The sequence below is a fragment of the Vipera berus genome, assembly GCF_964194415.1.
Source record: "Vipera berus genome assembly, chromosome: 3".
Lineage (NCBI taxonomy): Eukaryota > Metazoa > Chordata > Lepidosauria > Squamata > Viperidae > Vipera > Vipera berus.
Genome location: NC_138204.1, coordinates 168,169,765 through 168,190,024, shown reverse-complemented (window position 1 = coordinate 168,190,024; position 20,260 = coordinate 168,169,765). Strand labels below are relative to the sequence as shown.

General features: G+C 42.6%; 1 protein-coding gene across 1 annotated transcript in view; it reads right to left on the bottom strand.

The window, feature by feature from the left end:
• YES1 (YES proto-oncogene 1, Src family tyrosine kinase) overlaps window positions 1-20,025 on the bottom strand; it is a 76,469-nt gene extending 56,444 nt beyond the window's left edge. The window contains exon 1 of the mRNA XM_081322994.1: window positions 19,938-20,025. The gene's annotated coding sequence lies outside the window, so the exon portion shown is untranslated. The remainder of the gene's footprint in view (window positions 1-19,937) is intronic.
• Between the last annotated feature and the right edge of the window lie 235 nt (window positions 20,026-20,260).

The window sequence follows — 20,260 nt, the reverse complement described above, 5'->3', positions numbered from 1 at the left end:
GTTGAAATTTTAATGAGATACAATTGTGCTTAAGAGTTTGTGAAGCCTTTTGAATTTTCAGTACTTCTGCATTAATAGGATCTAAAATGTGTTCTGTTCTTCACACAAGTCCTAAAACTAGATACAGATAATCCTCAATTTAATCATAATGAAACCTGCCCATTATGGTTGGAAGGCCCAGTAGTGGGCCATGGCCCACAGGTTGGAGACCCCTGCCTTACATGACCTCTCAGTGGCTTTCAATACCATCAACCATGGTATCCTTCTGGACTGACCAAGGATTGGGGGGGGTGGCACCATTTTGGGCTGGTTCACCTTTTTTTCTATGGGGCCAGTTGGGGAGAATAGATCTTGCCCTTGACTCTCTGCTATGTGGGGCGCTGCATATCTGTCACCAAGGTTTGAGGTATCAGTATGTGTATCACCACTATCCCTGGCGAATTAAGTGATGCTGTGTACATCTTATTCAAATGTTGGGGGCTGTGAGGGACTGGATGGAGAACAACAGGTTTCAGCTGAACCCTGGCAAGATTGAGCAGCTTTGGGTTTTGAGATACTGGAGTTGCACTGCCCAAGCAGGCCCTTTGCACAATCTGAGGGTTGTTGTGGACTCACAATTCCTGCTTGAGGAGCACGTGGCAATTGTGGCTAGGAGGACCTTTGCATAATCTCATATTGTGTGGCAGTGACACCTGTTCCTGGATCAAGGGGCCCTACACAAGTAGGTCATGCCCTGGCCACTTCCCAATAGGACTGCTGCAATGTGCTCAGTATGAGGCTGCCCTTGAACAATATTCAGAAACTTCTGCGGTTTCAAAATGCATTGATGAGAGCAGATATGTTTGTCTCTGATAGTGCATATGTTACACCTCAGTTGTGTGAGCTGCATTGGTTACCAATGTGTTTCTGGATCCAATTCAAGAGGCGGATGTTTGAATTACTTTATTAAAACATGGAAATTGATGTCTCATGAAAAGAGCTTTGGTTCTATTGAATCTGGGTCACAGTAAAGAAAATAATTCTACAAAACTGGAAAGAAACTTATTCTAAGTTTAAGGAACAGAGTTAAGATATTATTTTATTATCTATTTTGGAAAAGCCATAAAAGCTATTAATACTGATATTTTTCATTTCATTTATATAGCATTTATATAGTTACCCATCTCATAGAAATGGGTAAGTGGTGTAGGTGGTGTACAAAGATTAACAAAAGCCAAAAATTGAGTAAGATTCAACAGAAAAAAAGAAGTAACAGAGCAGTGTTTCTCAACCTCAGCAACTTTAAGATGCATGAATTTCAATTCCATATTCAATTCTGTTTTTTTTGGTGTGTTTTTTCTTTACAAAATAAAATATCTCCTCAATCCTTGTAGGAGATACAAAAAAAAAACCCACCTGTCTGGGTCAAGGGCTTTTGTGTCTCTCTTGTGTCTGGGTCAATCTAATGGGGTACAGAAAAAAGATGTATCTTCATATGACAGTAGCACACTTGTGTCAGTACTATTTAAGATCAGTTTTGTGGCATCATATACTTATTTATGTCTTGTTGAGTTTAACTAAACTTATTCCAGATGCAGATTATTCTTTAGAACCCCTTTGTTATTATTTGAAATGAAAGTTAACATCACAGTTATGTCTAATATATTTTATAACAATTCTTCTATAACTTGACTGGGGGAAAAAGAATTAATATGCTTTCTTTGATCCCTGGCAGCCTCTGTTTCAGAATATTTTCTCCTTAAGTAAATAAAGTTTCTGTGTGCTCTTCTAAGACAGCATTTTTAAATGAAAAAAACCAAACTATTTTTAACCATAATATACACATGAAAAGCATTTGTGCACCCTTGGTTATTAATTCTGTACCTTTGTCTTTCACATTTGTTTCATAAATAGTTACAGCAGTAAAACCAGATTAAATTATATAAAGCAAATTTATTGCTGTTTGCTAATCTTTATCTCTTCATATCCCGTCTCCGTTTGTTGGCGTAAGAGTGTTGCTTATGGTAACTTAAAATAATTGTTCCTTTGTTTGACTTGTTTCTTGTCTTTCAGGGGCAGTAATATGATTGTCTTGCAGTTCTGTTAGGAATTGTATTCTATATCTTGTTCATCTGAAATACATTTGTTTCCAAACAATTTAAATAATAGAAATGAAATATTTGAAATTGTACATCTTCACGTTTCAGTGATTTATAGTCAAATGTGCTAAAATAATTTTTGACTAAAAAAATTCTGTTGAATGTAAATTATGAAAAAGGTAATAATTATAGTGAGTTAAATACATTTCATGTTATTGATAAGTTTTGAATTTTTACTATGTGAACAATTGCTATTAACATTAAAGAAAAGAAATGGAAGTAAGTTGAAATTCCTGTTCCCATACTTTGATTCATGAGGTTATTTGGGTCATGAGAAGGTTTGAAAAATTCATTTGCTTCTTGGGATAGATTTGATTCCCTGTCACTTCTTTCTTTAAAAAAATTGAGCAAATGAGACATTTAAACAGAGTTCTACTGAATTTGTTAAGCTAAAATGTTATTAAAGTTCTTAAGAAAGTCACTTGAAGGACAGAATTCATTTTCCTATTGGAGTCCCTTATCATATGAAGTGTAGTGTCAAATTATTTTTTAATCCAAATTCAGAGTAGTAACCTTTGCTAATATAAGCATGGATATGAATGCTGTGCTTCAAGCATATATGTCAAAAAGTTTCAAATAAACATCTATCGCACCATTGCACTCATTTCTCATGCTAGTAAAGTTATGTTTAAAATCCTACAAGCTAGACTCCAGCAGTATGTGGATCGAGAACTACCAGAAGTACAGGCAGGATTTCGAAGAGGCAGAGGAACTAGAGATCAAATTGCCAACATATGCTGGATCATGGAGAAAGCTAGAGAGTTCCAGAAAAACATCTACTTCTGCTTCATTGACTATGCTAAAGCCTTTGATTGTGTGGATCATAACAAACTGTGGCAAGTTCTTAAAGAGATGGGAGTACCAGACCATCTTATTTGTCTCTTGAGAAACCTATATGTTGGCCAAGAAGCAACAGTGAGAACTAGACACGGAACCACTGATTGGTTCAAATTTGGGAAAGGAGTCCGGCAAGGCTGTATATTGTCACCCTGCCTATTTAACTTATATGCAGAGCACTGTTGTGATTCAGGGTCAGCCTGTGGGTTCGGCATTTGGGTCGGATGATTCAGAGGAGGAGGGGGGTGTTGGAGAGGTTGCTGAGGGGGTTGGAGAGCTTGCTGATGAGAGCCCTCAGCCAGGCCCCTCCCACCTGGTCATGATGCAGACCCAGCTGTGTGAGCCTGACAGCGTGGATGAAGATGACCCACAGCTGGCCCTGTTGAAGGACGCCCGACGCAGGAGGCAGTCAATCAGGAGTAAACAGAGGAAGGCAATGGGGCACCTCGGAAGGAGGCAGAGAGAAGCCACGCCCTGAACTGTATAAAAGGGGAATGCATGGGAGGGCTGGTTTGCTGAAGGCAACCGTTTGAATAGTTCCTGTTTCATGGTTCGTGTTTGCTCTCTTTGCTCTCTTTGCTCTGTTTATGTTTTTATGTTAATAAATTTGGCAGGCTTAGTTCCAGCCTCTTGCCTTCTTGTAAAAGGGGTTGTCCCTGCCTTATCTGCAGGGCTGGTAGCAGGCTGGTACAGAACAAGCACATCATGAGAAAGACAGGGTTAGATGAATCAAAAGTTGGAATTAAGATTGCCGGAAGAAATATTAACAACCTAAGATATGCAGATGATACCACTCTAATGGCAGAAAGTGAAGAAGAACTAAAGAGCCTCTTGTTGCGGGTGAAGAAGGAGAGTGCAAAACTTGGGTTGAAACTTAACATTAAGAAAACCAAGATCATGGCATACGGCCCTCTCAATTCCTGGCAAATAGATGGGGAAGAAATGGAGATAGTGACAGATTTTATTTTCCTGGGCTCCAAGATCACTGCAGATGGGGACCGTAGCCAAGCAATTAAAAGACGCTTGCTCCTCGGGAGGAAAGCCATGGCAAATCTAGACAGCACACTAAAAAGCAGAGACATCACCCTGTCAACAAAAGTGCGTATAGTCAAGGCTATGGTCTTCCCAGTTGCAATGTATGGCAGTGAAAGCTGGACCATAAAAAAGGCTGAGCGCCAAAGAATTGAGGCCTTTGAACTGTGGTGCTGGAGAAGACTCCTGCGAGTCCCTTGGACTGCAAGGCGATCAAACCGGTCAATCCTAGAGGAGATCAACCCTGACTGCTCTTTAGAAGGCCAGATCCTGAAGCTAAAACTCAAATACTTTGGCCACCTAATGAGAAGGAAGGACTCATTGGAGAAGAGCCTAATGCTGGGAAAGATTGAGGACAAGAGAAGAAGGGGACGACAGAGAATGAGGTGGCTGGATGGAGTCACTGAAGCAGTAGGCGTGAGCTTAAATGGACTCCATAAGATGGTAGAGGACAGGAAGGCCTGGAGGAACGTTGTCCATAGGGTCGTGATGGGTCGGACACGACTTCGCAGATAACAACAACAACAAGTATACAAAAAAGTGTCTATCTGGAAACAGGGCTTTTCCTAACATTTTTGTTTACCCAAAACATGCAGTAATAAAAATAATTTTGTAGTTTTTACAAAAAATGATAAATGAAGAGTCGGGTAAAAAGAAGATACTTCTTAAATTTAAAAATCTATACTTCTCTACCAGTTGTAAACAATGAATATTTCTTTTTGGAGTTAACCTCAGCCTCGGCCGTAACAAATTCATGTATGAAAATCTGTCTTTTAAAATTAATTTTAAGAGAGGCACCTTAAAAATAGGGTGTTTGCCTTTTGATCCTTCAGTAATTTGATCGGATTGTTCATAGATCCAGGTGAGTACTGCTTGGCTAGATTCACATCTAAACAGGGATAGCATGATTTGATGTACATAAAACCAGAAACTTTCAGTGTCTGACTGCATATTTAACCTGCCCATAGCCTTCAGAATATTATTAGTGTTATGTTGATTAAACATCTGCACTGTGTAGTTGGAAACAAGATGAGAACCAGAGCAGTGTTCATAGATGTTTAGCCCTCCTTGAGTAGGAATGCAACCACTGAGACAATTTGGGCTTCTCCAGGTTTTCCATATGCTCAAAATACTCAGGATTTGGGGTTTCTATGTTTTAAAGCAGTGATACACACTGCTTTTAGATCAACATCCGACTTTAGGAACCAATAAGCTAAAAGGCATACCTCAACAGCTTATCTGCAAGAATATCCAGACAATCTGTTGTTTCTTTTGTGACTGCTGTACTGTCTTTATGGTCTATTATAAATGTGCACTGTGTTTTCTTACAGGTTTGGGTTTCATTGTGTTCACATTAATTTCTCCATCATCACTCAATGTTACTGCTACCACAGCCTCTTGTACCATCTAAGTCTTACAAGTTTAGAAGTGTTTATTTTATTTATTAAATTTATTTGCTGCCCATCTCACTTTGAAGTGACCCCTAACAATTTACATTAAAGTATCACCACATCCAATTATAATTTATATACATTAAAATTGTACTGAATTTTGAATTGTACAGTTTCAGCTAAATTGGCTATTTTTTTTAAATTTCAAGAGGGTTTTTTTTTTAGACTCTCTTCAGTTTCCCCCAAAATCTCTGAAATAGTCTGTTCTATCCTATGTCTTTGTTCATCACTAAGACAGCTACCTGAAAATGAATAGAACTGAATCAAACTGAACTGGCACTGAGGGAGAATCAAGCAAAAGAAGACTGAATTTTAAAATAGTCTGGATTTAGCTTAGAGCTGTGGAGAAAAATGTTCCACAAAATTTTGCCTAGTGTATCCATGCAGGAGAAGTTGAACAGCAGCTAAGAATGCTACTAACTCCTCCATTCTAAGACTTCTCACATTCCTTCCTGGTTATGTGGCCCAGATCAGAGTTATTACTGGGCTGGAAAAAAATCCAAGAGTTATGCTTTGCATTCTTTTCCTACATTGTTTATTGTAGTGTTCTTAATTAATGGTTAATTCCAGATTATATCTTGCCATATTTGTACTGCACTCTCTTCCACATGGATAGATGCTTCTGTCTAACCTGCTTCTGGTTGGACAAAGGCAGCTAAGGAAAAGTCTAGCTTGTCAAAGAAATTAGGATACAAAGAGCTTTCTTTAACCACTTCTAGTTAGATTTTTATTATTTTACTCCAGGTCCTCTGTATATAAGGACTATATGCATGGGAAGCAAACAGAATAGCAGAAAAGCCTATTTCTTTAATGATATCCTTTGGACTTGGATGAAGTCATTGTTTGGTCTACCAGAAGAAGAAAATAATGAGCAAAACACACCACATGCTTAATAGAAGTTTCTCTTCTGTATTAGTGCAAAGTACTATCAGATTCCAGTCTAATGCCTTTTTAAGGAAAACACTTGCAATAGTTAATAGCACACATTTATCTACAAATAGGTTTCATGTGCTAGTTGATTTATGGAAATGCTATGTATTTATTAAGGTAAGGTGATTTCATCTGCCACAGCTATTTTCATACCTGTTCCTTGATTATGCTGAATTTAGATGGTAGAAGAACAAGAAATGGTTCGGTTACGTGATGGAGAAGGAAACAATACAAAGGAACAGAAAGGAAAGAAATAATATTCTCAATAGAGGAATCCCTATAGTCAGAGAGAGAGAGAGAGAGAGAGAGAGAATTAATTTGTGTAAATTATAATAAACTTTGGTGTAAATATTGTAATTTGCAAATAGGAAATAGGTGATATCATTATGTCTATATTCAGTATTTTTAGATGTAAATATGATTGGCTGCAATCTGAAACAGTCTGGATTGCAGGATTAATAAGATGAGATAGATGCTTTGCACTCCGTTTGATATTGTTTTACACATTCTAATAATCAGCTACTATACAGCTTTATCAGAAGCGAAAGTCAGTTTTTATAGGTTACTCTTGTGACCATCTGTCACTGTATGGAGTCCAAGTTACTACAACAAATAACGAGAAATGAGCTTTTCATTAGGACTTTAATAAACAGCTTTACTGAGAATAACTGGCTTTTTGTGATTCCTGAGAAACATACCACATTATTCTTCCTCCCTAAGAGGCTTTTCGTTCAATGCCTGATATTTATTAATTTTATCCCAGCAAGAAAATTGGGTTTTGATTCCTTAAGGGCTTTTTCTACAAATACATACAATTTCTATTTTCAATTTGTGGTGATTTTATTTGATAAATGGTTATCTTCACCTCTTCATTTTGAAAAAACAAAATTATGCTGCTGTCAAGATTTTTGTTTCAGATCTTTCTCCACATTTTCATCCATCCAATACTAATTTGCCATTAAAGTTGCATTCTCTCAGAAATAGCTATATCAAAACAAACACAGCAATAAACAAAGTGAGCTTGGTTGTTTTCTTGCAAACATTTTATTACTCAGCTAGGTATCTCAGACATCACTAAAGTCTCCACAGTTCAACCTTGAGCTACATTATCTTCTATTAATAAACCTTATTTTGACAGTTTGTTTTTTCTGTTCCATCTAAATTTTCTCCTTCTCATAGTCAGAATAATAGGCAATACGTTCATCTTACCCAAGTACCGTATATACTTGAGTATAAGCCGACTCGAGTATAAGCCGAGACCCCCAATTTCACCCCCAAAAACTGGAAAAAGTTATTGACTTGAGTATAAGCCGATCCGCCGTTCTGCAAGCCTCCGCCACCGGCGGAGGCTGGATCCGCGCTCTGCAAGCCTCTGCCGCCAGCAGAGGCCCGATCCGCCATTTTGCAAGCCTGAATACACAGGAATACCCTGTGTGGCCGCGGCTCTCGGGGAAGCCCTGGCTGTCCGCTTCCTCGCTCCACGCTGCCATTCGGGGCCCGTGCGTTCCCCGGGCAAATCGCGGCGCCCAGCAGGCGAGGAAACACGCCCGCTCCAGTCGCCCCCCCTTCCCTCAGGAGACGCGAAGCAAGTGACCGCCCGGAGCTTACCGAGGACTTGCGCGCGGTCGAGGCTTCGGTGCTTCCAGGATCGCGCGCACCTCTCCCAAGCCACCGCCGTCCGGAGACCTGCCGAAGTTTGGGGAGGTTTGGGGAGGTGCGCGCGCACCTCCCCAAACCTCCCCAAACGTCGGCAGGTCTCCGGACCTCCGCGCCCTGCCTGCCTGCTTCTTTCCGCTGCGGAAAGAAGCAGGCAGGCAGGGCGCGGAGGTCCGGAGAACTGCCGACGTTTGGGGAGGTTTGGGGAGGCGCGCACCTCCCCAAACCTCCCCAAACTTCGGCAGGTCTCCGGACGGCGGTGGCTTGGGAGAGGTGCGCGCGATCCCGGAAGCACCAAAGCCTCGGCCGCGCACAAGTCCTCGGTAAGTTTTTTTGTTGTCTGGAGTATAAGCCGAAGTGGAATTTTTCAGCCCAAAAAGTGGGCTGAAAAATTCGGCTTATACTCAAGTATATACGGTAATTTAGTTTTTGTGGCAAAAATTAATGCCACATTTCCCAGAATGTTAGTTTAACATTTCAGGCCCAATACTTATCTGTAATAAAAATATTTAAATATGTTAACTTATATTCAGCGCACTTTCTCTATTTTTTCCTAGTGTTGCCATGCACATTGTAACCGCCTAAAAATAAGTATGCTTTATTTATGATAAAAAAAACCTAATAGCAAATTACAAATGTAATCTAAAATTTGGCATTAGATAAAAAAAGTTTTCTTCTTTCCCTTTGGCCAAAATGTGTGGGAACACATCTCCTTTAAAATCCTAGGTGTTTTGAAGCCTGGCTAGCTTCGAGGTCATGTTCTCCCTATATAATGTCCATGTCCAAGGCACAATGTTGACCATTTCTACTGAAAGCTCCCATTCTGTGAGAAGTGCAGTGATAGGAGCTTTGGGGGCAAACATTCTCTTCAGGAGATGTAGAATGCCTTCTCACCAGACAGAAGAATTGCATTCCTACTCCAAGGTTTCAGGAAGTTTTTAAACATGTAGATTGTACTGTGGTGTACCTGGGGACTAAGGAAAGAATGTGAAGGTACCTGAGTTGGGAGGAATGTGGTTATAGCAGTAATAAGATGCCAAAGAAGGAGATTAATAAGATGTTTTCATTTTATAAAACAAGACTATATTGAATTTATGATAATAATTATGGTTCCCGTTTGATTGATTTGATAATATTGACAATTTTTGATTCATAATAGAGAAACATTATTGCTGTCAAACTTTTTCAGGCTGCAAAGTTCATAAAAAAAATTCTGGAGCTTGCATGAAAAGGTGTTTGGGCTTCTGAATATTAGCTGACAAATCTCAATATTTTCACTATACCATAGAAAAATGACAATGGAAGCCTTTGTAAAGCAGACTTGAAGTGGGAGTAGTTGGATGAATATGCTTATATTTTTCCCCTCTTTAGTCACCCGCAGAGATGTTTTTTTCTCTTTATCTCATGCAGATGTATTTTTTCCTCTGTCTTGCAGAACCCATTCAATTTCTTGTGGAACACTAGATTTCCACAAATCTTACTTTGAAAAACCCTTATGTTATGAATAAAGGTGCTCAGAGTTGCATGACTGAAGTATTTGTAATAAATAAACAATCCATATAATATAATCCATGTTTCCCACTTCTCTGTTCATTACTGTATTTACAAATGTGAAGTAGAACACAAAAAGGTCAGCTTTGCATTATAGCAAACCACTGTCCAACTGCTTAGAAAACTGATATCTGTTTATTTCACATATACACAACAATTGAATGGCTATGTTCAAGCTCTGCATCCCTAAAATTTTAAGAAAATTACAAATGCTATTTCCATGCAACAAATTCCACAGTTAATGTTTTAGATAGGGCTCGCAATTTGGGTGTCCGCCTGGACTCACAGCTCAGTTTGGAAGACCATGTAGGAGCTGTAACCAGGGGGGCTTTTGCCCAGGTTCGCCTGGTGCGCCAGTTGCGACCCTATCTGGACCGGGATGCCCTGCATACAGTCACTCATGCGCTCGTGACCTCTCGTATAGACTACTGCAATGCTCTGTACATGGGGCTGCCCTTGAGGACCACTCGGAGGCTTCAGCTGGTGCAGAATGCGGCCGCACGAGTTGTGATGGGGGTCTCCCGATACTCCCATGTAACACCTCTTCTCCGCGAGCTGCATTGGCTTCCAGTTGCCCTCCGGGTGAGATTCAAGGTGCTGGTGATTACCTATAAAGCCATAAATGGCATGGGTCTGGATTACTTACGGGAGCACCTGCTGCCGGCGTCATCTTCCCTTCGTCCTGTGCGCTCCCACAAAGAGGGCCTCCTCAGGGTGCCATTGGTCAGAGAGTGTCGGCTTGCGGCCCCCAGGGGGAGAGCATTCTCTATGGGTGCGCCAGCCCTTTGGAATCAATTACCGGTTGAGCTCCGGATGGCTCCCGACCTTCGCTCTTTCCGCCGTGATCTGAAAACCTATTTATTTGAACAGGCCAGCCTGGTTTAAGGGTTTGGGGTATTTTTAATTATTTATTGTTAGGGCTTAATTTAATCTTATTTTTAACTTTTGTATGTAATGCTTTTATTGCCCTGTACACCACCCTGAGTCCTTCGGGAGAAGGGCGGTATAGAAATTCAATTAAATAAATAAAATAAAATAAATAAAATGTTTTTAATAATATCTGGTATTTTGTCCATAATTTAAAATTGGTCAAAGTGCCTTCTTGATGTGTGTTGGTAAGAAAACACACTGGGAAGAGGTTTATGTCTGCCAACTTCATAATTGTGTCTATGAAGTATAATAATTCTGCAAGAAAAACCTGATCAGGAATCATCCTAAAGTTCTGATCATTCTTTTAGGCAAAATAAACTAGAATGTACAATTGTTAGAAAAGAAGATTATTCTGCTAATAAATCTTTCAGGTCTTCTCATTAGGATTACACTGTACCAGTCTGTCTGTCAGATTAATTTTCAAACAATATTTTATGGATTTATCAAGATATAGAAACCTTGTTATTTAAGTGGAAAAATATATTAACATTAAATATTTCTAAAGTGTCAAATAATATTTTCTGCCACTCTTACTGGTTTTGCATAGTACAATAAACAAAAATACATTATATTTAGAAATTTTTGTAACTGCAACTTTTTGATTTTAAGCCATGATACATGAGCAGCGAATTGTGGTAGATTTGGTTGCAATACAGCAGGACCTTTTCCTGCAACCCTTGAGAGGGGCATAGATCAGAGGAATTAATTCATCTCCGGTTTAGAACATTAAACATTAAAACATAAAGAAAGGAAAAACACATTTTTACAAATGATAAAAATTCAAATTTGCTATTTTTTCAATAGGTTTTTGTAAAGATCTAGAGCAGATAATCTAACATTTTATAATCATACTAAAAAAAGGGGGGGGCGGCCTTTAAATCAGCAATGACATAGCACCACCTGCTGAATGGAAATGAAAATTAAATTCATTCTTAGAGGGATCTGATCTTCAAACATGTCTCTTTCTGTTTAAAATTGCAGTATTAAAATGCACTTATAACAGTTGTAGATATATTGGGGTGAAAAAAATTAAAAGGACAAATAAAACTATCCTAAAATAGCAAATTAAAAAAGGAGATTTCTCCTCATTAAAAACAACAAACCCAAATTAGCATCATGAAGCATAAAAGCTAGACAACATATGGACAGAAGACAAATAGAGACCCTTAGCCTGCCAGATGGCCATTAAGCTAAAAACAAACAAGTGGTTCAACATTTGTTTCACATTTGTCAAGAGTCAAATAAAAGGTGATACACATACTTTGATCTCAGCTTCCTCTTCCTGCCACAGATCTTAAAACTACAAGGGCAGGGATGGACAGAATTTTGATGGCTGCAAGTAATACTTAACATTATTTGGTGGACCAAGGATGAGAGAGTTGGGGCATAAGCATAGGCATGGGTTGCATCTTGTTTTCCTCTTTTTTGGTGGGGGTGTGTGAGTAGGTTAAACCCATTTCAGGGCTTACAGTAAAACTGGGGAGGGGTACTCTGCGTATTAACTTTCAGCAATAATAGTCTGAGTCAGACTCCCAGAATTGCCAAAAGATTGCCCATTGCCTATCTCTATGAAGCAATATTTTATTTTTGCAGCAATATGTAACCTTTGGGATGATGCCAGAACCCCTTTTCTTGGGCATGCCGTGAACTGCCAACACTGTTTGGAAAGTGTATACAACTTTGAGACACTAAGGGCTGATTTACCATCTGGGTGTTGTGCTGAGTAGTATATTTACAAAAAGTAGATGTGGCCAAAATTAAATTCTTTGTGTTTTTGAGTGGTTTTCTCTTGCTTGTAAACATTACAGTTTCTTAGGAGCTGTAAGACTTAATAATATTTTAATCTGATTACTTTATGATGGCCAGAATATAAGAAAGAACAGCATGTAACCTTCTATGATATGTAATATTATGCACACCATAATATTAAATAACTATGTTCTAGAGCAGAGGGGTGGAACTATGGCTCCTTTATAACTTGTGGACTTCAATTCCCAGAATTCCTGAGCCAGCATGAAAGGGCTATCTGCAGTTCTGTGATTTGCCACACCGAGGCATATTCACAGACATCAACAGGATCTAATGGGCCAGGCCTTGTAATCTTTTTCTGCCTGTTCTATTTCTCATGAAAGAACAATCTGCTTTTATACAGAACTGCCAATACAACCCATAATAATAACAAAGTTTTCTTGTGGGTTATTCAGAAGGTGTTTTATATGTATAGAAACTAATATTTGTTATGTCATTTTCTGTGAAACATTCTCCCATTGGTATAATATATCAGTTTTGTGGTGTTTTTTTAAGCAGCTTTACAGGTGCGCTGTGTCAAAAAGATATATTTGGGTATGGATCACAAACTCCCTGCGATGCTTGGAAAGATTGCGGAGCTATCAACATATCTACTTTTGCAGAAATAACTGAAATAGTTTTATTATTACATCCCTGTATGTGTAGGAATGCCAATAAATGCAAGAAAATGCAGTGGAAATGCATGGAAGTCTAAACTTGAAAATTCACTAGTTTACTGGGAATCATTGCTTCATACATATTATTTCCTGAATGAGTTACATCTTTCATGCTGTAAAGTCGCATGGTCGCACACAGAGACGGACACTCAGCTGGGTATTAACTTCTTTATTGAGGTCAGGAACAAGGCTGGGGAAAAGGGGTTACCTGGCGTATCTTTATACCTGCCCAGGTGAATACCATCCAATGGATTCAAACCTGGGCTTCCCGCCAGTGCAGGTGACCAATAGATTTAAACCCTGGCTTCCCACCAGAGCTGATCATGCCCCGGGCTGTCAGGCTTTTGTTCGAACCAGGCTTTCCCGCCAAAAGCGGTTATAGCCTGGAGCTGTCCAGCCCCCTGCTGTGTGACATCCTGTGTATGCTTTTAGTCGCATACACTACACCCCTTCCCCCATAGTGATGGTTTATCCCTTTTCATTCCCTCTCTCCAACTATATACAACTTATTAACTATATACAATTTGTTACCTTCAATTAATTACTTTGACATTTCCACCTTCCTCCCCCCTTAGGAACGCACATAGTCAGAGAGATAGCTTGGAGCCTTGTGGGCCCTGCTTGACTGTCTTAGGACTGTTTCAACCGGTGGTGTTGTGCTGTCTCCTGTTCCCCCTGTTTGCTGTGGAGGTGGTGGATTGTTGTGTGTGTGTGTGTGTGTGTGTGTGTGTGTGTGTTGTTGTTCCAGGGAATTGTGTGATGCTGGGGTTTAGTTGGCCACTTTGATAGTATTGTTGTGCCCTTCCTTCGTTGGGGTTTAGAGTTTCCCTGTTTCTACTGCTGGTTTCCTGCCTGGCATAGGGTTGCCCTTGTGACCCTCTGGTAGCCCTCCTGGATGCTTGTGTTGATGCTTCCTCCTCCTCATCAGACTCCAGTGTGCCCTCAAAAACCCTTTCAGGGGCCCTTTTCCTTAGCTGGTCTAGATGCCTTTTCCACAGGAGTCCCCCCTCCACCCTTACCTTGTAAGACAGGGGCCCTGTTTGGGCTAGTATTTCCCCTGGCACCCCTGGGTGACCTGAGCTATAGTTCCTCGCCCAGATGGAATCCCTAGTGTTAAAAACTTTCCTGATGTTTGGGGGTCCGACATCTGCTGCTACTCTGTCGGGGTGGAGCCTGTCCAGTGTTGTTATCAGATGTCTGCCCCATCTGAGTTCAGCTGGGCTTTTCCCAGTTGCGGAGCAGGGTGTTGAGTGTTGGTGAAGAAGGAAGGTGGCCAGCCGTTGCTTCCATTCCCCCTGAACAATGCGCTTGAGGGCGTCCTTGGTTGTGCGCACGAATCTTTCTGCCAACCCATTACTGGCCGGATGGAAGGGGGCTGAGGTGGCATGTCTAATCCTCAAGGTCCTCAGGAACACCTGAAAATCCGACGAAGTAAATTGCGTTCCGTTATCTGACACAATTACATCTGGAAGACCATGGGTTGCAAACAGCCCCCTTAATGCCTGCTGAGGTCATGTTGCCTATGGGCACCACCTCCAACCATCTAGAATGGCTGTCTACCACTACTAGGAATGTGTGTTCCTGGAAGGGGCCCGCATAGTCTATGTGCACCCTGACCTCTGGCACGTGTAGCACCCAGCTACTAACCCTTCTATTTCCTTGTCTAACTCTGGCCACCACAGGTAGCTCCTTGCCAGAGCCTTCATCCTTACCACCCCTGGGTGCCCCTCGTGCAGTGACTGAAGGACTCTTTCTCTTAGCCCTTTGGGAATTATGCTCCCCCACAACAGACACCCCTTGTGAGTTGATAGTTCATGTCTTCTGGAAAAGTATGCAATGAACTCTTGCCCTGGTGATTTGTCCTGCCACCCACTGCTTACCCACAATTTCACCCTGCTCAGGATTTTGTCCTTGGGGGTCTCTGTGGCCACATCCTTAGCATTTAGAGGGCATTCAGGCAGCTCCTGTATTGCCAGTATTTGGGCAGCAGGTGCGGGGTCTGGCTCAGTGTCCCTTAGGGGAAGTCTGCTGAGGCCATCTGCATGCCCCATCTCTTTGCCTGGCCTGTGTACCAACTTGCATGCATATGCTGACAGAAATATGGACCAGCGTAGCATCCTGGGTGACAGAATTTGTGGTGTCTGTTTTTCAGTTGTGAACAATCCTAACAGTGGCTTATGGTCCGTGTATATTAGGAAGTCCCTACCATACAGGTAATCATGGAACTTCTTTACTCCTGCGACCACTGCCAGTGCCTCCTTATCAATTTGTGCATAATTCCTCTCTGCAGCTGACAGTGTCCTGGAGTAGTATGCGATGGGGGCTTGAGTTCCATCCTCCTCTACATGGCTGAGGACTGCCCCAATCCCGTAAGGGGATGCATCACACGCAATACAGATTGGCTTGTTTTCCCTGAAGTGTGTGACTGTAGCATTGCCTGCTAACAGGGTTTTCAGTGTGTTGAATGCGTTCGTGTGTGTGGTAGACCAGACCCAGGGTGATTGCTTGTCAAGCAGCCTGTGTAAAGGCTCTGCTATAGTTGCTTTGTGTGGCAGGAAGGTGTGATAAAAGTTGAGCAGGCCCAGGAATGCCTGCAACTCTGACTTATTCTGTGGAATTGGGGCTTCTTTGATTGCCCTGACCTTTGATGCTGATGGGTGGATGCCTTGAGCATTGATCCTGAACCTTAGGAACTCTGTCTCAGTCACCCCAATCTTGCACTTGTCCCTCTTGAGTTTCAGTCCTGCAACCCTAAACCTTTCTAACACAGCTTTCAGACGGTCTGCCAAAACGTCCTCGGAGTTACCTGCAATTAGGACATCATCAAAGTATGGGCAAACCCCTGGTATCCCCTTGAGGGTTTTCTCCATAACCTCTTGAAAAATCCCAGGAGCTACGCTTACCCCGAACTGCAGCCGGTCTACCCGGAACGCCCCCTTGTGTATGACTATCGTTTGCACTTTAGCAGTCTCTGGGTCGACCGGTAGCTGCTGATAAGCTTGGGCAAGATCCAGCTTGGCAAACACCGACCCACCTTGCAGGGATGTGAGAATGCTGCTAACGGCGGGGACCGGGTATGAATGGGCGCTCAGAGCTAGGTTGATTGTCCCCTTATAGTCGGCGCAAATGCGGACCTCGCCATTTGCCTTGAGAGGCATCATGATGGGGGTCTCCCATTCCGCGCCATTGACTGGTGTTAACACCCCCTGGTCTACCAGCTTGTCCAGTTCCCTCTCTATTTTGTGCTTTAAAGCAAACAGAACTCTTCTAGCCTTCATTCTGATGGGCTGAACCTGGGGGTTTAATTTAAACGAAATTGGGAGGCCTGTGTATTTCCCTAACTGCTCATCAAACACATCTGCAAAATCTTTGCAGACAGATTCAAGTGAATGGTGGCTCCGCGTCTGGTGAATCCCGGTGATTCCAACGCCCAGCGCTTTGAACCACCCTAACCCCACGAGGCTGGTTCATTGCTCTTCCACGACCAATACACTCAATTTGCCCGAGAACCTCCTGTACTGTACCATCAGTGACGCCTCCCCCCGAACATTTATCAGTGAATTTTGAAAGAGAGGGTCAGTCTCGATGACCTCCAGGGAACCCGCTGGCCGCTCCGCTCACAAATTTCTTTAAACGTGCTGGCGGAGATGATTGACCAGTGCGCTCCCACAGAGAGGGCCTCCTCAGGGTGCCGCCGATCAAAGAAGGCCGATTGGTGGCCCCCAGGGGGAGAGCGTTCTCTGTGGGCGCGCCAGACCTTTGGAACCGCTTACCGGTCGAGCTCCGGATGGCCCCCGACCTTCGCTCCTTCCGGCGCGATCTCAAAACCTTCTTTTTCGAACAAGCTGGCCTGGTCTGACGGGATGGGGTTGGGTTTTTATAAATAGTTTTAATTTTAATATGTATTAATTATTATGGGCATAATGGTTTAATCACTTTTTAATTTTGGTATTCTGTTTTTTATTATGTATTGCCCTGTTCACTGCCCTGAGTCCTTCGGGAGAAGGGCGGTATACAAATTAAATTATTATTATTATTATTATTATTATTATTATTATTATTATTATTATTATTATTATTATTGACACAGCTGACCCCGAGTCCAGTTCCATCGTGCAGGGGATCCCTTGCAGTTTCACCTTAATTTTATTTTTGGAGTATCTGAGGGTCCCCTGTTGCACAAACAGCTGCCCGTCCCTCCGTGTGGCTGACCGTCTGTCGCTGCAACCTCTCCCCGGTACTTGTGGCAGACTGGAACTCCGCTTCCACTTCGTGCAGGCTGTCCCGTTGTTTGCTCCTGCAGACCGACGCAATGTGTCCAGTCTTTCCACACGCCCAACACTTTGCCGTTTTGAACCGGCAGGTAGACCGGGGGTGCTGTCTGCCGCAACTTGCGCAGCGGGTAGATCAGGAGCCGTTTGCACTGCAGCCGGAACACTGGGTAGACCGGGGTTGTCCGCAGCCGCCGTGCTGTGTAGACCGGGGCCCGCAGCCACAATGCTGGGTAGACCAGGGCCGGTTTGCACTGTAACCGGAGGGTTGGGTAAACCGGAGGTTGTTTGCTCCGCACCTGCACTCCTGGTACTTCAGGTCTGCCGTGGCCGGTCTTGGCTCCCTCAAGTTGTCTCGGGTGGTGGTGAAGGGTCGAGGGGTTCAGTTTATGGTGTCCACTTCGGATGTTGCCCCTTCTGCTCCGCTGCAGCTGCTCAGCTGGTGGATGGCTCCACTTTCCCTCGCGTCAGACTCCTCGGCCACGTCCCATGCTAGGAACTCTTCTTGAACGTCTCTCAGGGTTAGCTTTTGTTTTGTGAACAACTTCTGCCACAGCTTCCGATCCCGCAACCCACAGATGATACGATCCCTTAGCCTGATTTCTAGGTTCTCAAAATTGCAGAGATGGGCTACCTGCCTTAGGGCGGCCATGTATTGTTTAGCGGACTCACCCGGTCGTTGGTCCCGTTTTTCGAAACGATACCTCCACGTGATCTCGGACGTTTCTGGTCTGAAGTGTTCAGTTAGCTTCGCCAGCAGTTCGTTGTACCCGATGGCGTTGACGTCATCGGGTGAGCAGAGTCCAACCGCCAGCTGGTATGTTTCCGTTCCGCAGCGCCGCTGCTCTCTGCCGGTCATCCTTAACCCCGTTCGTCCTTAGGTAGCACTCGAGCTGTCCCACGAAGGCTTCCCACTCTTCGGGACGGTTACTATTAAAAAGGGGATACTGACCCAGCTGTGCCATTCCGCTGTCTCGGGTCGTCCTGTGTCCTGATTCGGTGCTGCCGATGGAGTCTCGTCCGCGGCTAGCAATGTCCAGGGCAGGATCCCATCCTCGTCGCCAGTGTAAAGTCGCGTGGTCGCACACAGAGATGGACACTCAGCTGGGTATTAACTTCTTTATTGAGGTCAGGAACAAGGCTGGGGAAAAGGGGTTACCTGGCGTATCTTTATACCTGCCCAGGTGAATACCAATGGATTCAAACCTGGGCTTCCCGCCAGTGCAGGTGACCAATAGATTTAAACCCTGGCTTCCCACCAGAGCTGATCATGCCCCGGGCTGTCAGGCTTTTGTTCGAACCAGGCTTTCCCGCCAAAAGCGGTTATAGCCTGGAGCTGTCCAGCCCCCTGCTGTGCTGACATCCTGTGTATGCTTTTAGTCGCATACACTACACATGCAATTGTAAATAACTGTGCAGACATCTTCAGAAACATTTCATGGACCAGATACAGAGACAGAAAAATCAGACCTTTGTTGGGCATACCCTCTTACTCAGAACAAGCTAATGAACCTGTACACTCAGAAGCCAAGAAACACAACCTTGGGCCAGTGAAAGCAGGACAGATGAAAGGTTGATTGATTCAAACTTGAATATAGAAGATTTTGCCCTGACATTTCTCTCCACTGATGCCCCCCAGACCTCAGGTATTGTGTGATCAGATGCCTGCTTGCAAGAGAAGACAAAATCTGATCCTATTAAATCCAAATTGCTCAGGTTCACCTGCATCAGGGTAGGGACAATAGGCCTCTGCGGAGGCAGATTCTGTAATGGTTACTTTGAAGCTCTGCATACATTCCTGAGCCCAAACTAGAGTTTACTCTCTCTTGGAACTTGACAATTGTCCTTGGACTGTGAAGTGGAATTTAACTCTCAGACTGGTTCACTGAGGCACTGTGTTTGCCTGTTCCTTTTCAGCTTTCTGTCTATAGTGCTGTTTCTAAAATTTATCAACTTTAAGATATGTGAAGATCATTATATTAGCTGGGGAATTCTGGGAATTGAAGTCCACATTTCTTAAAGTTGCCAAGGTTGAGAAATACCACTCTAGAAGAAATCTGAAATCTGATTTATGACATTATGAAAAAGTATAACCAATGAGATTTCCTGATTTACAACTGGTCTCTTTACAGCCCAGCAGACTGTGAAATAGTCAAAATGAAGAAGAGATTGTGCAAACTGAATCCCTTATACAATTATTCACAGATGACATGGAATATATTTGTATGATAAATATGGGTCATCGTACTTATTCAGCTTATTATTGTAATGTTAGCTGCAATTCTGTTTCTGAGAAAAACTATCTCTATTCTATGCTACTTGTTCATAGCCTCAGGGTTGTCACTCACGAATTTCTGGATCAAAGGAAATGTTATGTAAGCTACAATGCAGGATATCCCATCTTTGGAGCACAACTCTATGAAGGGTCATAAGAAAATTTGAGGGAAGGAATTAAAATTCTTGGGGTGGCCAGAAGGGTTGAAAGTTGAACAGGCAGAGAAAATGCCTGATGAAGGAAGAAGTGTCTTTGCCATGTCTGTTGCATGACTGACAAGGAGGAGAAAAACATGACTAGGCCTGGGTCAAGTAGAAGTTTCTCCTCAAAACTGAGAAGTGAATGTAGCAGCAGCAAGGTCACTAGATTGAGTGGTTGCTAGTAACCCTGGCCTCTTTCACCTGCTTCTGCTGTTGTTAGCAGGTGGTGTTAAGGGACAGAGGGAAATCACCAGGAGGAAGACTCAGGACCAAGACAACCATCAGGTAAATGAAATGTCTGGGGCAAAAGTGTAATTTGACAAAGCATCTCAGACTTGTCCCTCCCTAGTTCTCATGAAAAGAAAGTGAGGAAGGGAGAAGCAAGAATATTTTACTGTAACCTTTTACTGTAATCTTATAATAAGATTTGGCACAGCAACCAAACAGGACAGATACAGACTTCAATGGATTGTTAGGACTGCAGAAAAAACAATTGCAACCAGACTGCCTTCCATTGAGAAACT